Source organism: Lepus europaeus, chromosome 12, assembly GCF_033115175.1.
Source record: "Lepus europaeus isolate LE1 chromosome 12, mLepTim1.pri, whole genome shotgun sequence".
Classification (NCBI taxonomy): Eukaryota; Metazoa; Chordata; class Mammalia; order Lagomorpha; family Leporidae; genus Lepus; species Lepus europaeus.
This window is the reverse complement of record NC_084838.1, coordinates 101,142,897-101,158,951: the sequence shown is the minus strand read 5'-3', so window position 1 is coordinate 101,158,951 and position 16,055 is coordinate 101,142,897. Positions and strand designations below refer to the sequence as shown.

At 39.5% G+C, this 16,055-nt stretch overlaps 1 long non-coding RNA gene across 3 annotated transcripts in view; it reads left to right on the top strand.

Moving 5' to 3' along the window:
- Nucleotides 1-10,442, top strand: part of LOC133772056 (uncharacterized) — a 58,363-nt gene extending 47,921 nt beyond the window's left edge. For all 3 annotated transcript variants that reach the window (XR_009867682.1, XR_009867681.1, XR_009867683.1), the window contains 2 exons: nucleotides 8,650-8,916; nucleotides 9,425-10,442. This is a non-coding gene — a long non-coding RNA (uncharacterized LOC133772056). The remainder of the gene's footprint in view (nucleotides 1-8,649; nucleotides 8,917-9,424) is intronic.
- Nucleotides 10,443-16,055: the final 5,613 nt, after the last annotated feature.

Below are 16,055 nucleotides of genomic sequence, written 5' to 3'. Positions count from 1 at the left end.
GGATAAGCACCTGGCTCCTGCCATCGGAACAGCGCGGTGCGCCGGCCGCAGTGCGCCTACCGCGGCGGCCATTGGAGAGTGAACCAACAGCAAAAAGGAAGACCTTTCTCTCTGTCTCCCTCTACTGTCCACTCTGCCTGTCCAAAAAAAAAAAAAAAAAAAGATCTAGATTTTGTTGTTGTACTATGTAATACTTTGTCCATTGTAGTATTTTTTTGTTCTAGTACTAGTGGTTGAACTCTGTAATTAACACACAATTATTCTTAGGTGTTTAAATTTTAACTGAAAAGTGATCCCGGTTAAATATAAGAGTGATAAAAAAAGAGGGAGGAGATGTACAATTGGGGACATGCTCAATCGGACTTGCCCCAAATGATAGCGTTAGAAACGTGCCAGGGGATTCTAATACAATCCCATCAAGGTGGCATGTACCAATGCCATCTCACTAGTCCATGTGATCAATTTCAGTTCACAATTGATCACACTGTTAGGTCTAAGAGTCAAAGGGATCACACAAACAAGACTAATGTCTGCTAATACTAACTGATAAACTCAGAAAGGGAGAGAACGATCCAGCATGGGAAGTGGGAGACACAGCAGACTCATAGAATGGCAGATGTCCTAAATAGCACTCTGGCCTCAGAATCAGCCCTTGAGGCATTCGGATCTGGCTGAAGAGCCTATGAGAGTATTTTAGGCATGGAAAGCCAAAACACGCTCGGGGGGGGGGGGGGGGAAGAAGACCTAAGTGGAAGATCTCAGCGAGTGTGATCCCAGTGGAAAGAACAGAGCCATCAAATAGGAGCTACCTTTCTCTGAAGGGAGGAGAGAACTTCCACTTTGACTATGACCCTGCCGGAAGAAGATCGAAGTTGGTGAACCCTAAAGGCTTCCATAGCCTTGGCAACTCATGACTAGAGCCTAGGGAGATTACTGACGCCATAAACAAGAGTGTTAAATCAACATCAAGAGTCACTGTGTACTTATGTCCCATGTGGGATCTGTCCTTAATGGGTTGTCCAATGTGAAGTAATGCTATAACTAGTACTGAAACAGTATTTTTACACTTTGTGTTTCTGTGTGGGTGCAAACTGATGAAATCTTTACTTAGTATATACTGAATCGATCCTCTGTATATAAAGATATTTGAAAATGAAAAAAAAAACCTTTGTGTTAAATTGGAAATTACATAGAAAATTAATCAATTTTTTTTTAAAAAAATCATGTAGGATCTCTGTCATTAATGTGCTGTACACTGTGATTTAATGCTATAACTAGTACTCCAACAGTATTTTTCACTTTGTGTTGCTATGTGAGGGCAAACTGTTGAAATCTTTACTTTATATATACTAAACTGATTTTCTGTATAAAAAGAGAATTGAAAATGAATCTTGATGTGAATGGAAGGGGAGAGAGAGCAGGGAAGGGGAGGGTTGTGAGTGGGAGGGAAGTTATGGGGGGAAGCCATTTTAATCCATAAGCTGTACTTTGGAAATTTATATTAATTAAATAAAAGAAAAAAATTTTTAAAAATCTAGATTTCAGGATCTGACTCTTTCATTAACTTACTGGGTAACTTCAGCAATGTCACTAAGTTGTTTGAGTATAATGATTTTGTTGCCTGTAAAATGAGATTAACGGTACTAATAAAGCTTACTGAGTAATACTCAGTAACATTTTTCTCAGTGCTTTGTATTTATTAATCACTTAATTCTCATGGCAGCCCTATTAACAAAGCATTTATTATCTTATTTTGCAGAGAAGAAAATTGAGCCATAGAAAAATAAACTTATCCAAAACAATTAGAATGGGGATTTGAACGCATAAATCAGAATTTTTTATGTGATTATATGAGAGCACTTCAAAATGTTTGTGGAAAATGTATAGTATAAAAAACTGCATGGACTTCAAATAGTTTTCTACAAAAATAAATTTATCTTTTAATTCCATTGTCCATGAACTTTTTGGAGGACCCTTGTATGATGCTTCTCTGATTCCATCAGCCCTATATAAAATGACAGCTTTCTCAACAATGCATGCCATGTATGCTGAATAGTAATCTACAGGATTCCAGCTTTAACTTCACAGACCCTGTATCCCCAGATTCCTTTTCTTTTAGCTTTCCTTTAATCCTATTCGTGTAACTTATTTCTCTGATATTATTTTCAAAATATGAGCCTTTGGATATACAGAGAAAGTGTTCATCATGTTACCCTCAAGTTACCTTAAATTCCCCAATAGGTACATTTCCAAATGGACTAAATAAAATATGTCTATGAGCTGAATATATGTAACCCATAAGCAGTCATTATGCAAGCACTGATAGCTAAACCAACTCAATCTTACTTCATTTGATAATTATATTACCACATATCATGTGATATGAGACCAAAAATGTTGAGAATATTAGGCAATGATTTTAAAAAAGAATACTACTACTACCATGTCACAGAATGAGTTTACTTGGACAGAACTCTTCAGAGAACATACTATCTGAAATAATGACTCAGAAACCCTATGGAAAAACTGAAGAAGGTTAGGCATGTGAGAAAGTACAAAGGAGTATATTATGTCACTTCCCAACTCAAAGCACTCTAGTGACTTCTAAATATTAGAAAGTTATAATAAAAAACACATCCAAATCTCAGTCTAAAAACTTCCCCCAGTCTTCCCTCCTGATACTCTTACCGTAATCTCTACACTTTGGCCAGGCGTGCCTCTTTTCCTTTCCTTTGATATATTTCATTTCATTTCAGGGCCTTTGGATTGTAGTTCCCTTATATGTTGGATATCTCCTTTTCCAAATCTTCAGGTCTAAATCACTTTGTTTAGGAGGCCTGTCCTTAGCACCTGTTATAATTAGCACCACGAATGCCACTCACTACACTATTAAAATATCTCATTTAGAGGCCAGTGTTGTGGCGCGGTGGGTTAAGGCCCTAGCCTGAAGTGCCAGCATCCCATATTGGCGCTGGTTCAAGACCCAGCTGCTTCTCTTCCAGTACAGCTCTCTGTTATGGCCTGGGAAAGCAGTAGAAGATGGCCCAAGTCCTAGGGCCCCTGAACCCATGTGGGAGACTTGGAAGATGCTCCTGACTCCTTGCTTCGGACTGGCACAGTTCAGGCCACTGCGGCCAACTGAGGAGTGAACCAGTAGATGGAAGACCTCTCTCTCTCTGATTTTCAAATAAATTAATGAATCTTTTTTAAAAATCTCATTTAATTGTTTCTTATGATTTATATATGCTAGTTGCATTCTTTCTTTCTTTTTTTTTTTTGACAGGCACGGTTAGAGAGAGAGACAGAGAGAAAGGTCTTCCTTACATTGCTTCACCAGCCAAATGGCTACTATGGCCTGTGCGCTGTGCCGATCCGAAGCCAGGAGCCAGGCGCTTCCTCCTGGTCTCTCATGCAGGTGCAGGGCCCAAGCATTTGGGCCATCCTCTACTGCCCTCCCAGGCCACAGCAGAGAGCTGGTCTGGAAGAGGAGCAACTGGGACAGAATCTGGCACCCCAACCTGGACTAGAACCCGGAGTACTGGCACCGCAGGTGGAGGTTTAGCCTAGTGAGCCACCACACCAGCCAGTTGTATTCTTATTTATTGGTTTACTTGTCCGTTTTCTTTCTTCTCCTGGCTTGAATCCATATAGCTCTGGCCATTGCAGCCAATTGGGGATTGAACCTGCGGATGGAAGACCCCTCCCATCTGTCTCTGCTTCTCCTCTCTCTGTGTAACTTCAACTTTCAAGTAAATAAATAAATCTTTAAAAAAACAGTCCTAAAGTAACTGATATTTTATCTCAGGAGAATGTTAGACAAACAGAACTCTAGTATTTATCTGTTAAGCATATTTTTTCCATGCAATAAATCTGAACTTTGAACATCCACTTCATTTTTTCTTGAGGAGCACTCAATCCAGTGCCCTTCTTATCACAGAAACAAATTATAACCTAATCTGGAAAATCAAACATCTCTATCCCCATGTCAACATTTTTTTTTGTTTCAGGAATTAGCAAATATTTAATACAAGGCCAATCACTGCATTGATTTTATTAAGAGATAGAGATAGAGAGATCTTCCACTGGCAGGCTCACTCTCCAGATGGCTGCAACAGCCAGTGTGCAGTCAGGCCCAAGCCAGGAGCCAGGAGCTTCTTTCTGGTCTCCAAAGGGGGTGGCAAGGGCCCAAACACTTGGACCATCTTGTACTGATTTTCCCAGGCTATTAGTGGGGAGCTGCATCAGAGACTTGCATGAGCGCCCATATGGAATGTCAGCATTGCAAGCTGCTGCAGCTTTACCAGCTATACAACAGTGCCATAAAATCTCCCATATTTTAAGGTTATCTGATAAACCACCTGAATCCCACCTGGAAATTTAATTAAGCAGTGTAAAGCAACAGAATCACAGGTTCCAGAAATTAAGCTTGGACATCTTTCAGAAGCCCTTAATGTGCCTATCACATGGTCTGAACACCTTGAAACTGTCAGATTCAGTTAAAAGGCAATTATATGCTGCCTACGAGAAACACAACTTATTTTTATTTATTTATTCATTTTTGAAAGGTCATATGAGAGAAAGGGAGCAATCTTCAATCCACTGGTTCACTCTCCTGGTGGCCACAATGGCCAAGGCTAGTCCTGGACAAAGCCAGGCGCTCAAAACTCCATCCAGCTTCCCACTTGGGTAGCAGGAGGAAAAGCACTTGGGCCATACTCTCCTGCCATCCCAGGCACATTCACAGGGAGCTACCTAAAAAGCAAAGCCACTGGGACTCAAATCATTGCTCCAGAATAGGATGCCAGACAGCATTTGGCAGCCAGTCCACTGTGCCACAATTCTGGCTCCTGAAAACTTATTTTAAATATAAGGCAGGGGCAGGTGCCATGGTGCAGCAGGTTAATCCTCCATCTGTGGCACTGGCAACCCATATGGGAACCAGTTCTAATCCCAGCTGCTCCTCTTCCAATCCAGCTCTCTGCTGTGGCCTGGGAAGGCAGTGGAGGATGGCCCAACTTTTATGGGACCCTGCAGCCACGTGGGAGACCAGGAAGAAGCGCTTGATTCCTGGCTTCATATTGGCACAGTGCTGGCCATTGCAGCCATTTGGGGATGAACCAATGGAGGGAAGACCTTTCTCTCTGTCTCTCCCTCTCACTGTCTGCAACTCTATTTCTCAAATAGATAAAATCTTTAAAAAAATATAAAGCAATACATTTAAAATTAAAGTATAGAAAAACATAAATCATTGTAACCAAAAAAAATCTGGGCACAGGGAAGAGCTGGCAGCAAAATGGCCAATGAGAATTCTAGGGAGTTATCCCTCCCCAGAAATATGGAAAATCCATCAGATTAAAACACATTGGCCCTCTGGAAGCTAGCAAAGATATACAGCCACCAAGCAAACACATAACCAGGAGCAAAAGCACTGAAGCACTACGCAGAGCATTAGGACATGCTAGCTTACCCTTGCCCCTTTCCACACCCCAGCACAATGCTAGTTTTGAAGGTCTCAGAACAGCTATTTTAAAATAGTTTGAAAAATTCACTAAAGAAACCACACCTACAACTCACAGTCATAACAACAACTAATCCTAGAGAAACTTGAGGAATCTGATTTCCAAAGTTACCTCAACATATCCATTATTCAAGTGAAAGAAATACAAGATATGCCAAGAGACAAGACAGTATGATTAATTCATAACAAATAAGAAATTAACAGATTCTCCCTAGGAGGTTCAGATACTGGAATTACTAGAAGACAATAAGTCAATTGTTAGAAATTTGTTCAAACAGCTGAAAAAAAAAACAAAGAATTAATGGAAATCAGGAAATTGATATCAACAAATAAAGAATATCAATAAAAAGAAGTTATGAAAAGGAACCACATAGAAATTTTGAAGCGGGAATGAACAACAACTGAAATAAAAAAACTCACTAGAGAGGTTTACTTGCACATTTGTGCAAGTAAAAGAAAAAAACATCAGTGAACTTGAAGGATTCCTAATTAAAATTATCCTGTCTTAGGAGCAGAAATAAAAAAGCTAGATTATCTCTGTTAACCATCTATATTAATTATACAGAAAGTAAACTTTAGAAAAAATAATGTTACATACAAAAAGGAGAATCATTTCATAGTTTTTCATTTCAAGAAGGGGCAGTAAGGACATAGAAGGCTTGAACACAGTAGCAAACTATTTGGCATAATTAACATCTGTAGTATACTTTACAAATCAATAGAAGAAGGTACAACTGCATGGCCAAAATTAAGAAAAAAATCACAAAAATGTTAAAATTTTGAATTATATAAAGTATATCCTACAATAAAAAAGTATTATAATCAATACCAAAAACTATAAAAATACATAAATACCTAGAAATTAAATGTAATCAGACTTAATGAGGAACTCAAAAGGAAAATTGGGAGGTATTTTGAGTGGAATGAAAAGCAAACACAAAACAGTGAAATTTATGAGATACAGTTATAGCAGTGGAGATAAAGTTCTAGCTCTAGGTGTCTATATCAGAAAGCTCTCAAACCAGGAACCTTAGCATTCTACCTTAAGCAATTTTTCAAAAGAGTATCAAAGAAAAAGCAAGTAAATAAGTAAAAATGAAAGAAATCACCAACACAAAAAAAGCCAAGAAGAAAATCAGTGAAACATCTTTTTATGGTCATATAATGACACATGATAGCAATATATTAAATACAGAAGTCAGATTGAAGTAAGTAGCTAGATCTGTCACATCAAAATAAATATTGACAGCAATAGGTTATATTGAATCAAAAGGAAACCAAGAGTCTATGTAGATAAAAAGAGCAAACAAGTAAATATAAATCTGATGTGGAATGGGATATTTTGGTTTTGAAATGAGGCATTCACCTTTATTGGGAATGCTTAAATTTTGACTCAGAATGTGAACATGCACACCACAATAAAACATTGATTACAAAATTAAGGTTTTTTTTTTAAAGCTTTTATTTATTTGAAAGGCAGAGCTACAGAGAGGCAGAGGGAGAGGGAAGGAGAAAAGACATCTATCTGCTGGTTCACTTTCAAAATGGCCACACAAGCTAGAGCTGGGTCCATCTAAGCCAGGGGCCTGGAGCTTTTTCTGGGTCTCCCATGTGGGCACAGGGGCCTAGGACTTGGACCATCTTCTACTGTTTTCCCAGGCCACAGCAAAGAGCTAGATAGGAAGTAATGCAGCCAGGGCTTGAACTGGCACCACATGGGATGCCGGCACTTCAGGAGGCAGCTTTACCTGTTAATGCCATGGCACCGGCTCCCCCGAAATTAAGTTCTTGACCTGAAACATCTTAAAGTCCCTGTGGGGGTTGTGTGGTGCACTGTGAGCATTCTAGATTTCTCTGCCCAGTGTGTTTTTACTGTCTTATCCATTTAGCAGCTGACTAACTTTGGGGAAAATAGAAATAGGGTACAATGAAAGTTTCATTAGTTGCTTATATGTGAAAGAAAGAAACAAAGAGAGAAAGAGAAGAGAGAGAGAAAGAGAGAAAAGGCAGAAAGTTGGAGTTTGCCAGGCAAGATGAAAATATATTTATACAAGCTGTTTGGAGTGATCTCTGCAGGTTTGTGGTTCACAGTAGATCATAAAATTATCCTTCAAGGGGAGGAAATTACAAGCTTGTTGGAGGGAAGGGAGAAAATTTAAAGTGGTTTGTAGTTCCTGAATAGGTTAAGCATTGGTACATGAGGGTACACACTAGAAGGGTAAAGGATAGAATGTCAAACTGTATTTTTTCAGAAGACAGAGCACCTATTGTTTCTAGAGAGTTGGAGTAACTAACTTGGAATGGAGGCTAAAAGCACGAGAGGATTAGACAGACCAGGTTATTAGATGTTTTGTCCATCTGGAGAGTGCCTCCAACTGATTCACCCCTCTTTAAGCACTGTGACCAAGGCCCATCCCAACTCTCCCCCCTCTCAGAACCTGAACAGAATCAGCATTCTTCCTGCATCTCTAAGCTTCAGTCAGTGTCCTCACTCTAACAAAAACAGAAATGCAGGAGAGAGAATGCTGTAGTAAAAATTTGCTTTGTTGTCATTTTGTCACCCAGCATTCACTTACTTTTGGTAAATATTCTGTCTTTGCTCTTTGGGGAACTAACTCCATTCTCAGTTTCAGATCATGTGCAAGTAGAATTTTCTTTTCCTGATACTCTTATTTTAAGGATAAATTTGGACTGTTTTGGGCAACAGTGACTGGTTAGATGTGTGCATGTTCGCACATTTGATGGGACTAATACAAGACACAACCCATTTTTAATTATGCTGAAAGTTGAAAATATAACTGTGAAACTGCCAGACACAAAGACATAGTGAAGCCAGCCTAAATATAGCCAAAAAATGCTAGAAAATGAATCCTTATGCTATCATTAGGCCAGCATGAACCCTGCTGCCCAAGGCCATTCTCATTTCCAGACTTTTTCAGGTACCCAAGTCAGCAGCTTCTCTTTTTTGTTGAGTTATATTTGCTGTCACTTACATCCAAATTCTTTATTACAATATGAGGAATCTATTCCTGGCTTCCTCTTCCATTCATAAATATTACCTTCTCACTCAAATTGTCTTTCTATAAAGGGGGATAAGGTTAATGATTTCTTTTTTTTTTCTTTTTTGACAGGCAGACTTAGTGAAAGAGAGATACAGAAAGAAATGTCTTCCTTCTGTTGGTTCACCCCCAAAATGGCCATTACAACCGGCGCGCTGTGCCAGTCCAAAGCCACGAGACATGTGCTTCCTCCAGGTCTCCCATGCGAGTGCAGGGCCCAGCACTTGGGCTATCCTCACTGCCTTCCCGGGCCACAGCAGAGACTGACTGAAAAAGCAGCAAGTGGGACAGAATCTGACGCCTCAACCGGGACTAGAACCTGGAGTACCGGCACCACAGGTGAAGGATTAGCCTAGTGAGCCGTGGCACGGCCTTAAACTTAATGATTTCATACTGTTCTCCCTCCTCCTCCTTTCATACTGTTCTAAGTATTAAATGGAATACTATATAGAAATCACAAATTTGTTCCAGAACACTAAACTATGGCACACAGTACTTAATTTCTCTATATGAAATCTGGCTCAAAGCCTCAATTTTAACAGGTGGGAAAATATCCAATATGAGTCACTCCTGGGACCTTTTGTATACTTACCTTAGTATCCAATGTCAAACAAAGATACTATGGTTGGCCAATGCAGTGTTTTGTTGCAGCTCCCAAGACAATGGAGCCTGAACATTAGTCATCTCAGCAAATATCATTTCATTCCTTAGGAACCGCTACTGCCTCCTAGATGACTTCCACACCAGGCCCATCCACTTAGAACCTGTCTTTACAATGTACTGTTAGGCAGCTCTCCAACTTTCAACCCCTTACCTCTTCTTCTTCAACCTCATCTTCTCTTCCTAGGAACACCTAGATGAATGCCACTCCTACATGAAAATTTGGATAGCACTGTACAAAAGATGTGTTGAAGCTGGTTTTGGTCAGGAAACATGAAAACTGTTAATAGCTCCTGAGACCAAGAACCCAGAACTCCTCAGAAGACAAGCGTGAAAAGTTACATTCTTTCCTTTTGGAGTTTCTTCAGGCAGGAAAGTGTAATCAATAGCTCAGTGAATTATCCTGCGACAATTGAAGAGTACCTAAAGCTGAGAAAGTTGGATAAGCAAGATCAATTTCCCTCTCATTGTTGTCAACAAAACCTCCCACCCACTATGAAGCTTCCATCACAATCAAGAGGGGATACTTGCTGCCACCTCCTTTTGGACACTACACTTAATAGATGGTCCATGAGTGACAGACTTTCTTACTGCCTCATCTGGTATTTCTCTGAATGGAAGAATATGATGACTAACTGGTAATTACAGTATATGCAAAAGTGAAATGAATGAAAGCAATGTGATAAAGAATAGGAGGGAGGAATTGGGAAGATTTTATCATAAGATATCTAAACTACCTGTAAAATTTTAGTTATTCAAAAATGGACTTAGATGACTTGTGAGTGCATATTACAATCTCTAATGCAGGCACTGAATTATTTTGGAAGAAATGTTATTCGTAAGCTGGGAAAGGAGAAAAGATTGAATCAGATGAAATTTTTATTTAAAATACTATGAGACCAAAAAAGAGGAAGAGAGCAGCACAAAACAGAAAACAATGAACAAATGGCAATAGAAAATTCATATGTATTGATAATTATTTTAAATGTAAGCGGATTAAGTTTTTCCATAAGAATAGAGTGGCTGAATGAATAAAATAGTAATATCCAACTTAATGAATGTAAGAGACTCACTTTAGCTTTAAGGGCACTCGTAGGCTGAAAGTGAAAAGTTGTAAAAAAAATATTCCATGAAACCAGTAACCAAAGGAGAACACATGTAGTGATATCAGACAAAATAGGCTTTACTGCCGGTGCCGTGGCTCAATAGGCTAATCCTCCACCTGCAGTGCCAGCACACCGGGTTCTATTCCCACTCAGGGTACTGGTTCTGTTCCAGTTGCTCCTCTTCCAGTCCAGCTCTCTGCTGTAGCCCGGGAATGTAGTGGAGGATGGCCCAAGTGCTTGGGCCCTGCACCCACATGGGAGACCAGGAGAAGCACCTGGCTCCTGGCTTCAGATCGGCACAGTACCCTGGCCACAGCGCGCCTGCCGCAGCGGCCATTGGATGGTGAACCAACGGTAAAGGAAGACCTTTCTCCCTGTCTCTCTCTCTCACTGTCCACTCTGCCTGTCAAAAAAAAAATAGACTTTACTCAAAGGAAATGAATTAAGCACCTCATAAAGGTACCTGCACCTCCATGTTTATTGCAACATTATTCACAATAGCCAAGATTTATATGCAACCTAGGAATCCAATAACTAAAAGATGGATAAAGAAATTGTGAGAGTGGAGATAAACACTCATGACATATTTTGAAAATTTCACAGAAAATGGAATTAAAGATAAGTATTTGTCACAAAATGAAATCCATGCAGTTTCTTCATAATTTGCATTTTCCAAAAATTTTTAAGTGCCTTCATAGTTAGAATTATAGAGACCTTGAAAAAGAAGAACCTTCCTTTTGCAACAACAGCGATACAACCACAGGACATTATGCTAATGGAAATAAGTATGACACAGAAAGAAAATGACTATGTTATCTCACATAGAAAGTCTAATAATATTGAAAATTTTAAAGTTGAATACATAGAACAGAAAATAGAATGATAGCTACCAGTGGTGGGTGTGGTAGGAGGAGAGGATAGAGGTCAACATACACAAAGTTGTAGTTATGGAGGATGAAGAAGTCTAGAGAACTAATGTACATCATGAGACCCATGGTTATGGTTAGTAATATTGCATTGTGTCCTGGAAACTTGCTAAGAAAGCAGATTTTTGAATGATCATGAAACAAAGCAAATTACAAAGGAGTAACAGATTATGACTATGTTAGTTACCTAACATGAGTATTTGAAATAATGATTTCATTATGTATGACAAGTCTTCAAAAAGTTGATGGAAATGCATATGATGAAAAACCTATGAATTTCAAACTTTTGAACAAAAATATCTTTTTAAAAAAAGATTTATTGGGGCTGGCACTGTGGCATAGCAGGTAAAGCCATAGCCTGCAGTGCCAGCATCCCGTATGGGCTCCAGTTCAAGTCTTGGCTGCTCCACTTCTAATCCAGCTCTCTGCTGTGGCCTGAGAAGGCAGTAGAAGATGGCCCAAGTCCTTGGGCCCTTGCACCCACCTGGGAGCCCCAGAAGAAGCACCTGGCTCCTGGCTTCAGATCAGCGCAGCTCTGCCTGTTGTGGCCAACTGGGGAGTGAACCAGTGGATGGAAGGCCTTTCTCTCACTCTCTCTGCCTCTCCTTCCCTATCTGTGTAACTCTGACTTTCAAATAAATAAATAAATCTTTAAAAAAAATCTTAAAAAAAGGACTTGTGCCATCTTCTGTTTTCCCAGTCCCTAGCAGAGAGCTGGATAAGAAGTGGAGCAGAAAGGACTCAAACAGGCACCCATATGGAATGCTGGCACTGCAGGCAGTGGCTTTACCCGCTGCACCACAGCACCAGCCCCACCAAACTGTTTTTTAGTTTCATTTTGCACAAACCTTTTGAAATATCCTCCTATATCAAAATATTGTATACCTTAATATATCATCTAAACCAAAGAGAGAGTAAATAAAATATCATCTAAATCAAAGACAGAGTAAATAAAATTATCATTGAAAATCACAGAAGACAAAGTTGCAGCATCTACTCTGTTCTCAAACAAAGCTTTCTATATATACAATGTATTTTTAACTCTACAGAATCAGAAATAGACTCAGCAACAGCGCACCCTCCCCCCTTATTTCCTCAAAAGGATTCACGTTTGCTAGAGATGATTACTAAAGAACAGAACAGCATGTACCAAAGAGTACAAAGCCCAACAAAGAGGAAGATGAGGGCCATGACAACAATCTAAATATCTTTTAGTATTCTTTCTCCTAGAATCCCTTTGAGGCTATTCTGTTCCTGAATGCTCTCAAATCTTGTTCCCTCCACAGAACCTGCTCTGCTACTCCATCCTTCTTCCAAATTCCTTCTCTCCTTCCCAATACATTTTTATTCTGCCTTGATTTCTTTTTTTTAAAAAAAAGATTTATTTATTTGTTTAACAGGTGGAGAGTTACAGAGAGGCAGAGGCAGAGAGAGAGAGAGAGAAGTCTTCACTCACCAAATAGCCACAATGGCCAGAGCTTCACCAATCTGAAGCCAGGAAGCAGGAGCTTCTTCCCTGTCTCCCACGTGAGCAGAGGCCCAAGGACTTGGGCTATCTTCCATTGCCTTCCCAGGCCATAGCCAAGAGCTGGCTTGGAAGTGGAACAGCCACAACTTAAACTGGTGCCTATATGGGAGGACTCGAACCTCTGTGCCCATATTGGATGCCAGCACTGGATGCAGCAGCTTTATCCACTATGCCACAGTGCCAGCCCCTCCAAATCCATCCTGATTTAGGGAGCAGTCTTCTCTATAGTGTCATACAACCTCTAATGGACACAACTGAAGCTAGCAATGTCTTTTGTTTGGAATCATATCTATGATCACTTCATTCTTGTAAGGTTTTGTAAACTCTTTCCCATCTACTTTCTTCTCACCAAAATTTTCATTGAGTCCCCTTTGACAAAACAGTGATGTCATTTTGTTAATAGTGTACACATATATTTCCCCATTTTAGCCAATCAGTTTACAGTAATAACTTTTACATCCTCATCTAGGTTATAACCTGCTGAAATTAAATTTCATATTATTTTCTTCTATAGTTTGCCTAAGGCCTCACTGAGTATATTGAATCCACCTTGGCCACAGGCACCTGCTCATTTCCTTTACATATGTTATCAGTTTACAAGTAATGGCGGGTTCTTCCTTTGCCTGTCTTCTACATCTGCAGCTTCTTTGTCTCTGCAAAAGGAGGTATACTTCAAGCCTGCCTCCTCTCATGTACTCTCCCATTACTAACAGAGGTCTCTCCCTCTATATAGTTTTGCATCTCTGACATTGTTTTTGGTTGTTTGCTAATTTCTTTATGATAAATCTGGTCCTGATACCTCTAAAGTCCACCAGAATTCACAAATCTAAAAATAGCCTTTAAAGTCTGAGCAACATAAGCTGCACCAAAAATTTTCCCTGTGAGAAGGGATTGTAAGAACTGTCCCTTGAATACATTCTAAAAAAAAACATGGTAATGTCATCAAAAAGAAACCCTGAAAACCTGTTCCAGAATAAAGGAGACCAAATATAACTAAATGAAGTACATGATCCTAGACAAAATCCTGTAACGGAGTTTTTTTTTTTTTTTAATCCACAAAGGACATTGGTGTGTAAATTGACCAAAATAGAATACGGATGAGAGATTAACTGAAAGTTACATGTCAGCATTAAGTTTACTGAAGGAAATAATTGAACGTGTAAGAGAATTCTCTCTGCTTAAGAAGTACACAATGAAAAACTCAAAGAAAAGTGCATCATGTATGAAATGTATTCTCAAATGCTCAGGAAGGTATGTGTTTTTTTTTTTTTTTTGCACATGCACAAAGGGTGAGGAAAGACAGAAAGGAAGGAAGGAGACAGAGAAAAGAAATGGAAAATTGATCAAAATGTTAATAATAGGTAAATCTGAATAAAGGGCATACTATCCATGAAACTTTTCTGCAAATATAATTAGCCTGACACACACACATTTTCTTACATAGACCCTTAACTACATTTTCATGTGTTTTACCTAACTTTTGCAATTTTTAACTTTCATTCCCACAGCTGCCACAGCTATACACATCCAGTTGTCTCAGGTTCTGTCCCAGGTAAAATCCTGGGGTCTGCTGTCTGCATTTGAAGCAGTGAATGTTTCAGCATGATTTCGCATACTACTGGAAAGGAGTACGCAAGGAAGGGTTTTTTCCTAGTGTATAATGTAAAACCAAAGAGAATCAATGTTTTATGAAACCATGTTTACAGCATGTAACTACTAATCTCTTTCTTACATGGTACCACATCTTGATTCCTTGGGCTTTTAGGATGTGAATTGATTTCCAGATTTTCTTCTGTGCCATTTCTATTGCATCTTCTCCACTGGATTTCCTTCTTTCACATCTCTGTTTTCTGTTAATTTTGTGGGACCCTCTCCCCTTCTTGCCATCCGCAAAATTATTTAAAAAAATTTTTTAATAACAGTTGTATTGAAATTAATTCATATATCCATGAAAATATATAATTCAGATTTTTTCTCAGTTGAACATTCATTTCCTGAACCAATTTTAAAACAATTCCTTGACTTCAAAAGAAAATTTCATACCCTTTAGTTATTAACCCCTCACCTTTCATCTCCCAGCCTTCAGAAGCAACTAATATACTTTGTATCTATAGATTATCCTATTCTAGATATTTTATAAGCATGGGATGTGGTCATTTGCAACTGACTTCTTTCACTTAGGGTGATGTTTTTCAAGGCTCATTCTTGTGGTAGCATTCATCAGTGTTCCCTTTTTATGGCTGAATTATGGGTCATTGTAAGTATGTGCCACACTTTCCTTATCCATTCATCAGCGGATGGACATTGGTGTGGTTTCCACATTTGGCTGCTGTGAGTGCTGTTGCTGTGAATATTTATGTGCCATTTCTGTGTGCTTAATTTTTAATCTCTCTTGTGTATAATGCCTAGGAGAAAAATTGCTGGCTTCACTGGCAACTCTGTGTTTAATATTTTAAGGAACTGTCAAACTGTTTTCCAAAACACACCATTTTCATTCTCTTTAGCAGTATGTAAGACTTTGTATCTCTCTACATGTTCTCAAACCTTATTATCTGTTTTTTCCCCAGTTTTTATTTATTTGTTTTCATTTTATTTAAAAGACAGGGAGACAGACACACAAACAGAAACAGAGAAACAGATGGGGAGAGATTTTCCATCTGCAGGTTCACTGCCCAAATGCCCATAACAATGGGCCAAGCCAAAGCTAGGAGACTGGAATTCCATGCAGATCTCTGAAGTGAGTGGTAGGGACCCAAGTACTTGAGCCATCACCTGCTGCCACCCAGAGTTCACATTAGCAGGAAGTTAGATAAGAGGAGGAAGAGGGGCTGGCACTGTGGCACAGCAGGTTAAAGCCCTGGCCTGGGGCTCCAGCATCCCATATGGGTACTGGTTCTTGTTCCTACTGCTCCTCTTCATATCCAGCTCTCTGCTGTGGTCTGGGATGGCAGTAGAAGATGGCCCATGTCCTTGGGCACCTGCACCCATGTGGAAGACCTGGAAGAGGCTCCGGGCCCCTGGCTTCAGATCGGCACAGCTCCAGCCATTGCAGCCATCTGAGGAGTGAGCCAGTAGATGGAGGACCTCTCTCTCGATATTTGCCTCTCTGTAACTCTTTCAAATAAATAAAATAAATCTTGTTTAAAAAGCCACAGGAAACACATTTAAAAAAAAAAGTGGTGGAAGAGCCAGATTCAAACCAAGCACTTGGATGTGGGATGGTAGCATCCCAAGAAGTGCTTCAACTCATTGTGCCAA